A 13,489-nucleotide genomic window follows, 5' to 3' on the forward strand; every position below is an offset into this window, starting at 1 on the left:
CCCCCCCCACCGCCCGACCAAGTGCAAGAATTTCGTGCACTGGGCCTCTAGTTGATATATAAATTACTATTTCCAGAATCTATATGTCTAATGTTTTCTAACTACAGCAAAAGTTTCTTAGTATCCCTAACGAAGTTCGTAAATTAAATCACTAATTTTCATTAAATAATAGTTACTTAACAAAAGTTTAATTTGTAAATATAAAAATTATATTAAGAAATAAAATAATTAAATGAATTGATCTCATTGTTTAAACATGATGAAATGAATTCAAGTTCATATAGACAAATGAATCTGAAAAATCCAGAGCATTTTCTACTGGAAAAAATATAGAAACATCCTATTTAATCACTCTGAGCAAATGAATAATTTAAAAATTTGAGCATGTTACTAGGGGATACTGTAATGATCTAGGAGAGAGATAACAATGCTCATTTTCAAGTTTCTGATCTAATTAAAGAAAAAGAAGTTGATAATAGACATTAAATTACATGGCATTAACTCTGAGTGTAAAGTATGTCAAATTATTTTTTTAAAAGATTTCATGAGGCAGGTAGGGCTACAGATTTTTTTTCAATAAAATAAGTACCAACAAGGTTTATCCACGATAGATATCTGGGGAAATTCTGGGGCAGTACCAGAAGACTGCTTAGTGTGCATCTTTTATTGTGAAGAAATGGAGTGGCCACTTAAGAACAAATTTGAAAGAGATGTCACACCTCCACCCCTGGAAGGCTCAACCTCATTGTTTGCCTCATGTTAATTTTCTGTAACATTTCAACTATATTCTGTTCCCCTCAGCTAGAAAGATGATCTCTATGGGCTTGGGGAGTCATAGTGCTATACTCAGGTGGACATTAAAAGACATCTCATGATTTCACCATCAGTAGTCTCACCATCATTCTAAAACAAATAGGAAACAGACCTTTGTATTCTCACATTTATATTTCACCACCTTCCTTTTCTATCTTGGTTCATAGTTACCCCACTAACACTCCATCCTCACTCTACCTCACCCCACCACTACCAATGTGCAAATTCTTTGGGGGAAAAGATTATTGTAACTTCCAATGTTTGGTGATAAATGTTTAATGGGAATCATCTAGTTTATGCATTTGCTTGGCTAAAGAGTTTTTAGATACCAGTAGTCAGATCAAAAATTAAAAAGTTGAAAAAAAATTAAAAATTTGAATGAACTAGCAATTTAAAGTTTTCTTAAATTTAAACAGTAGAAGAGTAAAATGTCCTAGAAGGATAATTCAAGGCAGAGATAATTCTCAAATCTTTTTTGTACCATTAGTTTCATTCAGTATCTTCTCTACTAGACCTGGTAGTATATAGTAAGAGTTCTTCTCCTCATTCAACTTTTTGTTGAAAATATTTCTATATGGTAAAAGTAGGTCAATGATAGACTGTCAGATGGGAAAATAAAAAGGACCTGATTAATTAATAAAATGAATGTCTCTATTAATTAATAATTGGCCCTTTATTTTTCCTTTCTTGTTCACAAGCTGAATAGTCATTCTTTTTTTTCTTTTTTCCCCCACACGCAGGGGGGAAGCCACTATATTTTTTTAAATATATATTTTATTGATTTTTTACAGAGAGGAAGGGAGAGGGATAGAGAGCTAGAAACATCGATGAGAGAGAAACATCGACCAGCTGCCTCCTGCACACCCCCTACCGGGGATGTGCCCACAACCAATGTACATGCCCTTGACCGGAATCGAACCTGGGACCTTTCAGTCCGCAGACCGACGCACTATCCACTGAGCCAAACCGGTTTCGGCTGAATAGTCATTCTTAATGTTTTCAATAAACACCCTATGAAACAAACAAACATTGTACAAAATGATATGGACTGAAGCAATCAATGTATTGCAATATAAAAAATTTTGCAACCAAAGAATTAATTTTGTTTTGGCACTTAACAGAACAAAGGAATAGAAATGTATTTCAATATGGTGTTTTTCTTCCACAGATGTTATTTTTTAAAATGTTATTTTCAATTACAGTTGACATCCAGTATTATTTTATATTAGTTTCAGGCATACGGCACAGTGGTTAGACAATTACATAATTTATTACATGTGCTGCCGAAGTGAGCACAACATTCATAAATCTATGAGGTGATCCCCCCTGATAATACAAATACCCACATGGCATCATACATAGTGATTACAATATTATTGACTATAGTCCCTATGCTACAGTTTACCCCACTAAACAGATGTTATTGATGGTGTTTTTTTCATGGATATTATAACTCACTGTAATTTCACATAAAAATTGCAGAAGTACAGTGTATTCAAATATAGGTACAGTACTTTAAAAAATATAATGCTTACTTTGTATTCAAATATTTTAAATAGAAAAGACTTGTGAAGAAAAGAAAAACAGTTATGCTATCTTTTCTTACAAGGCTTTTTGCACTATGATTTCAAAAAAAATATCATTTTGATAAAATAAAATTTACATAACATGTATCTATTTATGTTATATATGCAAAAGAAAAAAACTGGAAGTATACTTATACCAAGCTATTAACAACAGCTATCCTTGGGGAATGGGAGTTTGGGGTGGGTTTGAAGAAGAAAACACTTTTTAAAAACTTCATAAAAAGTAACAAAATAAACTGATGAACAGAGTGGATCCAGAGACATGAAGCATGGAAAAGAGTGCGGAATCTAATAGCGAAGGCTGGGAGGGTCGGTGGGTGTGAGGTAATCAACCAAAGACCTTGTATGCATATATGCATAACCCATGGCCACAGACAACAGGGTGCTGAAGGCCTGGGGTGGAAGGTGGGGTAGGGGAAGGCTGGAAGGGGTCAATGGGGGAAAGAAGGGGACAAATGTAATACTTTCAACAATAAAGAATTATAAAAAATTCATAAAAAGGTATAAAATTGATAATTAGCATCCTTCAAAGTAGAGTAAAACTGAGAAATACTGTATCTTCTATAAACCTGGTTTAATCCATAGTGAACATCTTTTTAAGCAATAGAATTTTCATGGTTTTACTGTACTCCCATTACCCAGATTTCCCATAATTTAATAGGTCTAGCAACAAATTACTATCCTTTAATCAATCCTGAAAAGCTCTATTTCCTCACCTGTAAAACTGGGATAGTAATAGGATTCATATCATACATAGCATTGTGTGAGAATTAAATAAATTAATATATGCGAAGCTCTTAGAACAAAGGAACAGAAATGTATATGGGTAAGTACCTTACCCATAGTAACCATGATTATATGTGTTATCTATTATTTTTTGTCCCCTCCTTCCTACCACTTCTAATTTTGCTACAATAATTCTAGACCTTGTTATTTCTTGCTGGTATTAGTTACCGCAATGCCTAAAATAGATCTGCCTAACAATCTCTTTCTACTCTAATCCATTATACACAATAGCAAATATTCCTGAGGCTTACTTTCCTGTACAAAGATCTTCTATAGAATAAAGAACAAATTCTTTTCTTTGGCCACTAACTTAGGGTTCCCAGTTGATTTCCTACCACTCTCCTTCCCCTTCTACCAAAACAAACTACATCTCTTTTCCCTAGACATCCAATCTCCTGGAATTTGCTCCATGTTTTCCCTTGGCCTGGAATACCTTTCCCAATTCCCATCTCTTCAAGTTCATATCCTACTAATCTTCAGTCTTCCAGCTTTAACTTCTTTATCCTCTGAACTGTCAAAGAACATAATGTACTTCATCCTAAAGAAACTTTCAGATGGCACCTTATAGCTAACACACATACACACACCACACACCACCTTCTCCTCCTGATGAATTTCAAATAAAGTATCTGTGTTTCATTTCTAACCACAGTTTCCTAACCTGTGTTTTGGTTTCTACATTTTGCAAACAAATCTCATCATGTGCCTTATACAATTTGTTGAAAAGATTAGAAATAGGATAAAATGACCTATAGAGTTGTCTTGTACAGTGTTGAAAGGATTATAAATAGCATAAAATCACCTAGTAGAATCATCAGTACTCGGCAGGTATCATTAAACAGAAGTTATAATTATTCTCCCTTGGTAATAATTTATATATGTGTGTGTAGATATTGATTTTAGACAAAGGAAGGAAGGGAAGGAGGGAGAGAGGGAGGGAGGGAGAGAAACACTGATGTGAGAAACATACATCAGCTGCCTCTAGTACATGCCCCAACTGGAGATTGAACCTGAAACCTGGGTATGTGCCCTGACTGGGAATGGATCATGCCACCTTTTGGTGCATGGGACGGACAATGCTCCAACCAACTGGGTCACACTGGCCAGGGCCATAATTTATATTTTGGAAAAAAGTAACGTGTATTTCTACATGCAAATACCTGGGCATGCCAACAGCAGACAATGAATTAGTCTATATACACTTATATACAGAATCATCTTGAATTTATCACTTCCCCTAAATGTGACTTTGGATAAAGATTCCATGAAAATTTTTCCAGTGACAAGGCAAATGTGAATATGAATATATATGGTAAGATACAGTGCAATTAAGACCCTGAATCAACTAATCTCTAAGCATATAATTCTTCCTTGATAATACCATAAAATAAAACCTCCGATATCTCAGGTTCAAAGTATCAACTTATTGACAGATATCTTTTTAGCGCTGAACCAATAATGTTACTTGAAAGGGTGCTACATAAAGTCTAACCTTTCATCCTTTATCCTCAGCTGGGAAGCAAGTAAACTCTATCAGAGTTCAGTTTCAGTGTGTTCCAGAGAACACACCAATTTCAACCTTTATATATTACAAATACATGTGCCTTAGAACAGGCATCCAATATGGAATGCAATGATTTTAAATACTGATATTGAAAATACAAAAAGGGCACACTTTTAACAGGAATATATTTTCAGACCTCCAATTTGGCATACTTATTGTTCCCTTGAAATTACAATCCTTTGAAGGTTAAATTAATAATGCTATTAACTACATGCAACAGATTAGTTTTTAAATAGGCCTAAGGCCAGTAAAACTCACTATATCCCCCTTTGCATAATTGTATTGCCTACATAGAAGCACAGTTCTCGTGTTATTTAATTATAACACTAACTGTACTAGTTCAAAATAAACTGCAGAGGTGCTAGGTGAGAAAATATATTTCTTCCCTTTAAACATTTTAAGGATTGCTTTTAACCTCCAGAGATCACTAGCTTACTACTATTAGAAAAAACACATGCAGTGAGTTTCCTTATACCATTTCCAAAGATGATTTCAGCATGAATCAACAGACGTTGTTTCTTAAAGTAGGTCACTGCCATAGCAACCAGTGGGCAGTTTGGTATACTCCCCGTCACAATGACCTACTTTCCAGCCTGTGCTAGAACAGCTTTATATAACTAGAATTTCTGTCTATAAAATAGTCTATAAAAGACAATGGTAGAATATGACACAACCCCTCTGGTGCTGAAAGTAAGGCATTATGAATTAACATGTATCATACCAGAATAAAACGATCTGGTTCTGCAACTTTAGTTTATAAAATATATGCTCAACAATAAAAACTACACTTTGAATATTTAAGCTAAAACAATTCATTGCTGACTCTAGAGAACTGATTTAAAGAATATAAATTAAAATCTTTAAAACCCCATGCATAATATTCTCTCTTATCCTCTGCATGAAACAATAGAATTAAATTTTAAAAATTAAAGTTCTGGACTTATTAACTATAATGAAGAAAAAATAGAGAGTTTCAGTCATTAACCAAAGTCTATGGTATTTTATTAGAAATTTAAAATTATAAATTGCAACTTGTTTCTCTATAAATAGCATAAAGTTTATATATGCTTTTTTCTGGTTTGCAACAAATTCTTAGTGCTTTTAGCTGCTAAATCATCATTCAAATTGTCAGAATATTTGTAATATACATTTTCTATGGAGAATAGTTTAATGTTCAATAAAGATTAAATATATATTTTAAAAGCAAATTTTGTATTTTGGAAGGCTCTAATGGTAATAAATCAGTGGATCTATACCATGTCACAGTGTCCCTTTAATAAATATTTTACAATGCCCTCTTTTACATTATGAAATGAAATTCATAGATAATAGAGTATCTCTATAAACACAATTTTAAAACATTATATAATGCTCTAATATAATACATGGGAGAGGTCAGTTAAAGGAGGGTCATTTATATTTTAAAAGAAAGTAACACATGCCCTGGCCGTGTGGCTGAATTGGTTGGAGCATCAGTGAGTACACCAAAAGGCTGCAGGTTTGATGCTCAGCCAGGAGGCAACCAAAACATGTTTTTCTCTCACATGAATGTCTTTCTCCTTCCCTCCCTTTCCTTCCCCTCTTCTCTCACTCTCTCTCTCTCCTTTCCTCTCTCCAAAATCAATAAAAACATATCCTCAGGTGAGGATTAAAAAAGTAACATATATTTCTGTATGTAAATACCTGGGCATGACACAAAAAGACAACAAATTAGTTGGAAACCTACAAGTACATACGGAATTATTTTTAAATCCAACAGCTACAAAAACAGACTCATACAGTTGCACATTATTGGCAACTCAAAGAGCATGAGTGGTACTGCCTTTGGTGAAGTGATATTCTGTAATGTTAGGCAAGACTTAGTAAAGTTCTGGACAAAACTAAGTATCTTTCCTTGATGTACATAGGCAATAAATATATTTCAGGAAAACATGGTATATATTAAAATTGTGTAAAAAATCCTAGTTTTTACATATAAGAATAGATTTAAGCTCTAGGTCAGAAAAAAATGAGTAAGTTTTTCACTTACATGAAATATCTGGTAGAACATCTGAAAGATATGTGGGACTCAGGACAACTACTTATTTGAGAAACTATCCTGAGCATTGCAAGAAGTTTTCCATTCCTGGCCTCTTTTTACTAATACCACTAGCTACCTCCAATCACTGTGACGAACAAAAATGTACCCACAAATTCTTAAAAGACCTTCTAAGAAGTGATACTGTTCATTACTCACATCATTTCATTTATTTGAAGAATGCAAGATAAATAATATGAGATTCCAATACTCAAGGACCTTAAAATCTAGAAAAGAAACTTGAAAATATACATGTTGTATATGAATATAACAAAACCTATTATAGCAGAATGCAATATACTGTATATTGTAAGAGATACATATGGATACCATTAATGTGCTTTGAAAAATCAGGATTGGGAATGTACTTCTGAATATTTTTTTTTTGAAATGGGGAAAAATTTAGGCAAAAATTTCAAGGATGTGGTGAGGCCTTGCAGTATCAATATGATTTTAATATCTGGAGATAGGGAGGGAGGATAGGGAGGGAGATAGGGAGGGAGAATTACTTGACTATAACTTCCTTAAAGACTGGGACTAGGCCTTATTCACCACTTTCCAGTGCATGGACAATGCTTGATACATGGAAGTTGAAAAATATTTATCTAACAACTAAACCAAATAACTAAGTAAAGGCATATGAAAGGGACGTTAGAGACTTGATTCAACAGTCAATGTAGTGTAAGAAAAAGAAAATTCTCTGAATGTCTATTGTACTGGGTATCCTATGTATACAACAACTATATAAGACATCTCATTTTTTAAATGATGAATCTTAAACTAATCAAGGGCATTTTCCAAAGTAACTCAGCTAAGCAATAAAGTAAAAATTTTAATTTGGATGTGTCTGACTCCAAACCCATGCTCTTTGCACTATACTATGCTACACTGCTAAACTACAGGATATATAATAATCAAAATGTCTTAAGAAAATTAATCTGATAGCTTTAAGGACATAAAAGTGATTAGATACAGTTTTTACCTTCCAGATGGAGGACAAGCATGATGTCAATTAAGATAGAATATGTTAGGTTACACTGAGGTAACAATCCCCAAAGCTCAGTGTCTTAAAATAACTAAGTTTATTTCTCACTCATGATATATATCTATTGTAGATCAGCTGAAGCATTTTTGCTCACATTTACTTGGTTAAAGCAAGTCAAATGGCCAAACCAGACTTCAAGGCAGAAGGCATAAACTTCCTGCAGTAAATGACACTGAATAATGGTGAACAGTAATAATATCTACCATAATATCTAAACAATATTGATATATATGCTATATAACAATAAGCAATATTAACAATACAAAGAGAATATAATGGTGAATTTCTTAATGAAGGGTGTATTATGGCAGCACAGACAAAAATCTAACTGTGTGTAGAGGCAGAAGAAAGGGAACAGGGTAAGCATGAGGGAAAAAAACATTTAAGCACAATTTTGAATCAGTAAGTGTTGATCAAGAGGATAAAGGAGAAAAGGGCAATCAAAGCAGAGAAAATAGTGTCCTTAAGTCAAGGAATTCATAAGAACACAATACACACGAGTGGGGGGAGAGAGGACTGAGCAAATGACTACCAGTTCCATACTAATACTAAGATATAAATTTTCTCCAACCCAAGTGTTAACATTTCAAAATATAGTCAAAATCAATGTCAAAAAATACCTTCCAACTTCTGTTGCTGATACTACATTGGAATAAAATACCCTAATAGAAATAACTAATAACAAACAACAACAAAAGGAAACTTTTAAACATATTTACTCGACTACCCCAAAAGTAAGGAGTCAAGAGGTTAACCAGGGTACTAAAGTCAGCTCTAACCTTGAGGATTTTTACAGAGCCCTGGAAACCTTGAACTTAATCCAGGTTGAGGAGGTCAGGAAATAAAGCCCAAAGCCCATCCAAGGTGAGGAAGCTAATAATAGACCCTCAATATAAAACCTGGGTTTCAAAAAGCACTACCCACAATTCAAGTGTAATTTAGATGTAAGTCTTAAGTCACAGCATAGCACAGCAAAGAAACTTGCCTGTTACTACTCAGTTTGAGTTGAAAGAAGATAAATCTCCCATTCCTCAAAGGAAAGGGAAAAAATAGTAACTCTATAATGGAGAAACCTGGCAAACACTCCCTTAATCACATGATCAGAGTAAATGCCACCCATGTAAGTCAATCATGTTGATATCATGTACATTCTGATATAATGTGATGAGAACATTTTACCTCTGTGGTATTTTCCACAAAACCCATAACCCAAATCTAATGATGAGAAAAACATCAGACAAACCTAACTTGAGGGCCAGTCTACAGAATACATGACCAGTATTCAAAATCATAACGGTCATAAAAAACAAGGAAAGCCTGAGATACTATCAAAGACAGAGGAGACTCAAGAGACATATGACCAAATGCAACATGGTATCATGGATAGGATTCTAGAACAGAAAAAGAACATTAGTGGAAATCTGAATGAAGTCTGGAATTTAGTTAGTACTATTGTTTCTTAGTTTTGACTAAAGTACGGTGGTACCGTAAGACGTTAATATTAGGGGAAACTAGGTACACAGGACACAGGAACTCTTTGTACTATCTTTGCAAATTTTGTATAAATCTATAATTATTATTCATTTATTTATTTTAAAATTATGCCTCCAAGTGCATAATCTCAATGCAAGTTCATGGAATTTAAGTGGTCTCAAGCACCTCAAGCATATCATTGCATTTTAAGTGATCCCAGGTTGGTTGTGATCTAAAATGACAGTTAAGTATTCTCTGGATTCTCGACTTCAATTTATGCCTCAATTTCCACAAAATAGTTCCCCCCAAATCAACCAACCAACCAACCAACCAACCAACCAAACAATCAATCACACAATACACAAGGAAACAACTTAAATCCGAATTGCAGAATGAGAGGCCAGAAAATGACTGAGAATTTTTTGGAACTGCTAAAAGATGCTAATTCAAGAAGCTCATGGGGAAAAAAAAAAGGTTCATAAGAAAGAGAAGAACATAGCTGGTAGGGGACAGAGGATGGGATGAAGCTGGGGGGAGGGGGGGAAAGAGGGGAATTAAAGATAGATATGAAGAACAGATAGAAATGAGAAGAGATATAGAGAAGAGGACAAAGGCAGAGAGAGGATCCACATATAGACACATCATATTGAAATTACTCAAAACCAAAAATAAAATATATAAAGTAGCCCGAGAATATTATATTAAATGGGTATTATAATATAATATATGGAGAATATTTATTCAAGTATACGTGGGATATTTATGAAAATTTACTCTCTAATAGGTCATAACAAACACTGTATTGAACAAATGTAAAGGAAAGGGTATCATTAATATATTTTGAATTTAAAAAACACTTTTCTAAACAATTTATGGGATAAAACATAATAATGGATTTTAGAAAATATCTGGAATTGAATGATAATGAGGAAAATATATCTAAAATGAGCAGAATACAAAACAAAAAAAAAAGTGGTATTAGAAGAAAATGTATAGGCTTAAATAGTTAGAAAAGAAGATGTGAAATTGAGTTAGGAAAACAGCAAAATTTTTAGAAAAATAAAAAGAAGAAAATGATAGAGTAGGAATTAGTGAAAATAGAACACAAATACATAATAGGAACAAAGCCAGAATTTATTATTTGAAGAGACAATAATATAAACCTCTGACAAGATAAATTAAGGGGGAAATGGGAGAAGAAAAAAATAAGGGATATTAATAACAAAAAGGGAATATAATTTCAGATACTGCAGGGATTAAACAGAAAATAAGATAGTATGAACAATTTTATGCAAATAAATTTGAAAATTTAAATGAAATGTGTAAGTTCCTTACCAAAACTAACTCAAGAAGAAATTTAAAACTTACCAAAGCTGACTCAAGAGCAAAAGAGGACATAAATGGTCCTTCCTATATCCATTAAAGAAACTGAATCAGTGGTTAAAAATATTACAAAGAAAACATAAAAGGCACTCAGCCTTACAGATGAATTCTATCAAACATTTAAGGAATAAACAAATCTAATTTTATAGAGTATCCTAACCTTATACAGAGGATAGACAAAAAAGGAACACTCAACTCATTTTATAAGGTTAGATTTGACACCAAAATTTGATAAGGACAGCACAAGAGGAAAATTGCAAGCTAATGTCAATAGTATCATTTTAGCAAACCAAACCCAGCAATATATAAAAAAATAATATACATCATGACCAAGTTGGGCTTAACCTCAGAAAGTTGGTTAGTTTAATGTAATTCACTTCATTCATAGAATAAAGAGAAAAAAATATGACCAATTTAACAGATGCAGAACGAGCAGACACTAAAATTCAATTTATTTAGTAACTTCCTTAATGTGAAAAAGAGCAGCCACAAAAATACTTATAGAAATACAGAAAAGTTATTAAAATTAATGGGATTTAAAAGGGTTAAAATCACTTAATTTCTGGAATCAGTTTACACTAATACAATTTATATAACTTATGCCTCTCTTATCTAAATCACACAAAGCTATTTATAATCTAGACCGACTATTATTACTTGTCTAATTTTAGAAACCACGGCATTGTGGCTCTACCAGGTTAGGCCAAAATCAAGTATAAGATGTATTTCCAGGCTTTAAAGGATTTACATACAACTAAATAAAATCTGTCCAACATGTGGTCAAAAACATGCTGTCCCAGATCTATGTAAAATACTTTTCTGCATTCTAATAATCCTACTTGAAAAATTTCTCCTTCAGAAAGAGTAGTTATATGTCAATTATCTACACTAATAAAAGAGAAAGATGCAAATTGACCGTACCTTCGCGACACCCACCAGCCAATCAGGAGTGAGCATGCAAATTAACTCAACAAAGATGGTGGGTTAATTTGCATACACAGGCGCCAAGCGGCCAGGGGTGGGACGCTTTGCGTCGTTGCCATGGTGATGATGCAGGCTCTCTGCACCGCCCCAGCAGCTCCGGGCCTCTGGGCAGTGTGAGAAGGCGGAAAGACAGCTCCGGGGCTGGAGCGAAGGCAGAAAGGGGGCTCTGGCTGGAGCGAAGGCGGTGCCAGCAGCCAGGGGAAGGAAGGCCCATTCTTGCACAAATCTTCGTGCATTGAGCCTCTAGTATCTCAATAAAGCTAAAAACATAATTTAATAAAATTTTAATTTTCATCTGTAAAAAAAAAAGGCAGCAATGTTGAAAATTTCTTCTTATTTTTCTTCTTCTTTTAAAAAAAAGCTATGATCTAGCACATGTCACAAAGGTCTGTCTGAAGTATGGCCAAAGGTCAAAATCTTTCCCACACTTACATTGCTGCAAAAAGTGATAGTCATATAAATGCTATCTATTCATCCATCTATCCATCAAAAATTTATTGAGATCCTACTGATACTGTTGTGGTCCCTAGGGTAAAGGTGAGAACAAAATTAAGTACCTGGAGTCATGAAGTTTGCATATTTGATGATGATGATGACGATGACAACCACGACGACTATGACAATCAATATAGCAATAGCTGCGAAAGTTTAAAAGTGTGTATTATACACTGCTCTAAGCACTTTACATGCATAAACACAACGACCCTTTGATATAGGTATTTCCCTCATTTACAAATGAGGAAATTGAGGCACAGAAAGGTTAAGTAATTTTCCCAAAGACTCACTAAGAGAAAAGTAGCAAAGCCAAGATTTTAAACCCATTCAATCTGGCTCCAGATATTAAGCTCTTGAACCACTACACAGTATTTAAGTTATGATCATTTCTATAGAGAAAACTAAAATAGGGTAAAAGGAGGACAGGGTAACTTTATAGAGTGGTCATAGAAGGATTTTTTTTTTTTTTTTGATGCCCTACTGCCTATTCAACATCTCCTTTTAAAAGTCCCCTCAAACCTTCTCTTCCCATATCTCCTAATCTTAGTTAATAATGATTCCATAATTAAAGTTACTCGGGCCAAAGTGTCACCTGATTGGTCAGAATAGGATATACTTATGTTGGTTAACAAACAAGCCCCAAATAAGTGGCTTGACAAAACAAGTTTTTATGTTGCTTATGCTGAGTTCACTGCAGTTCTGAGTAGTTATTCTCCAAGTGGTGACTTTATCATTCTAGCTGCTTTGACCTTATGGTTCCATAATTTGAACAAAAGGACTCCTTCACAACAAGGGGAAAACCAGAGAAGCATAAAGGGGCCTTACACTGACTCAGCCAAGCACTTAATAACACAATTAATTGGCCATAACTGATTATGCTTCTCTCTCCCAGGTCACTGCTCTTTATCCCATTTTCTGTCCTCCCTTCCTCCTTTCCTTCCATCAGTCATTCCATCCATCTTTCCTTCTAGAAATACATACATCTATTCTTTGCTTCTATCCAAACTTTATTCCATCTTTCCCCCTTCTCTCTCTCCAGCCTTCTTTGTAGCCTTCTGTCTAGCATTCCTCCTGTTCATTCAAAGTGAAGGTCATTCCTTCCATCAGTTCTTTCCCTTTATTTAGTTTTAGGAATACCACCTATGTTCTGATGACTCACAATTTTATATTTTCAGCCTACACTTCTACTTTGGACTCCAGATTTAATAATCCCACTTCCTATGCTGTATTACCTCTTAAATTTCTATCCAGATTCCAAGTGTTCTTACCATTTTCACCATTAC

The 13,489-nt window shown here is 34.1% G+C and overlaps 1 protein-coding gene across 4 annotated transcripts in view; it reads right to left on the reverse strand.

Moving 5' to 3' along the window:
• Window positions 1–13,489, reverse strand: part of CRY1 (cryptochrome circadian regulator 1) — a 51,109-nt gene that overhangs the window by 20,789 nt on the left and 16,831 nt on the right. The window lies entirely within an intron of this gene.

This window comes from Eptesicus fuscus, chromosome 7 (assembly GCF_027574615.1).
Source record: "Eptesicus fuscus isolate TK198812 chromosome 7, DD_ASM_mEF_20220401, whole genome shotgun sequence".
In the NCBI taxonomy this organism is placed as follows: domain Eukaryota; kingdom Metazoa; phylum Chordata; class Mammalia; order Chiroptera; family Vespertilionidae; genus Eptesicus; species Eptesicus fuscus.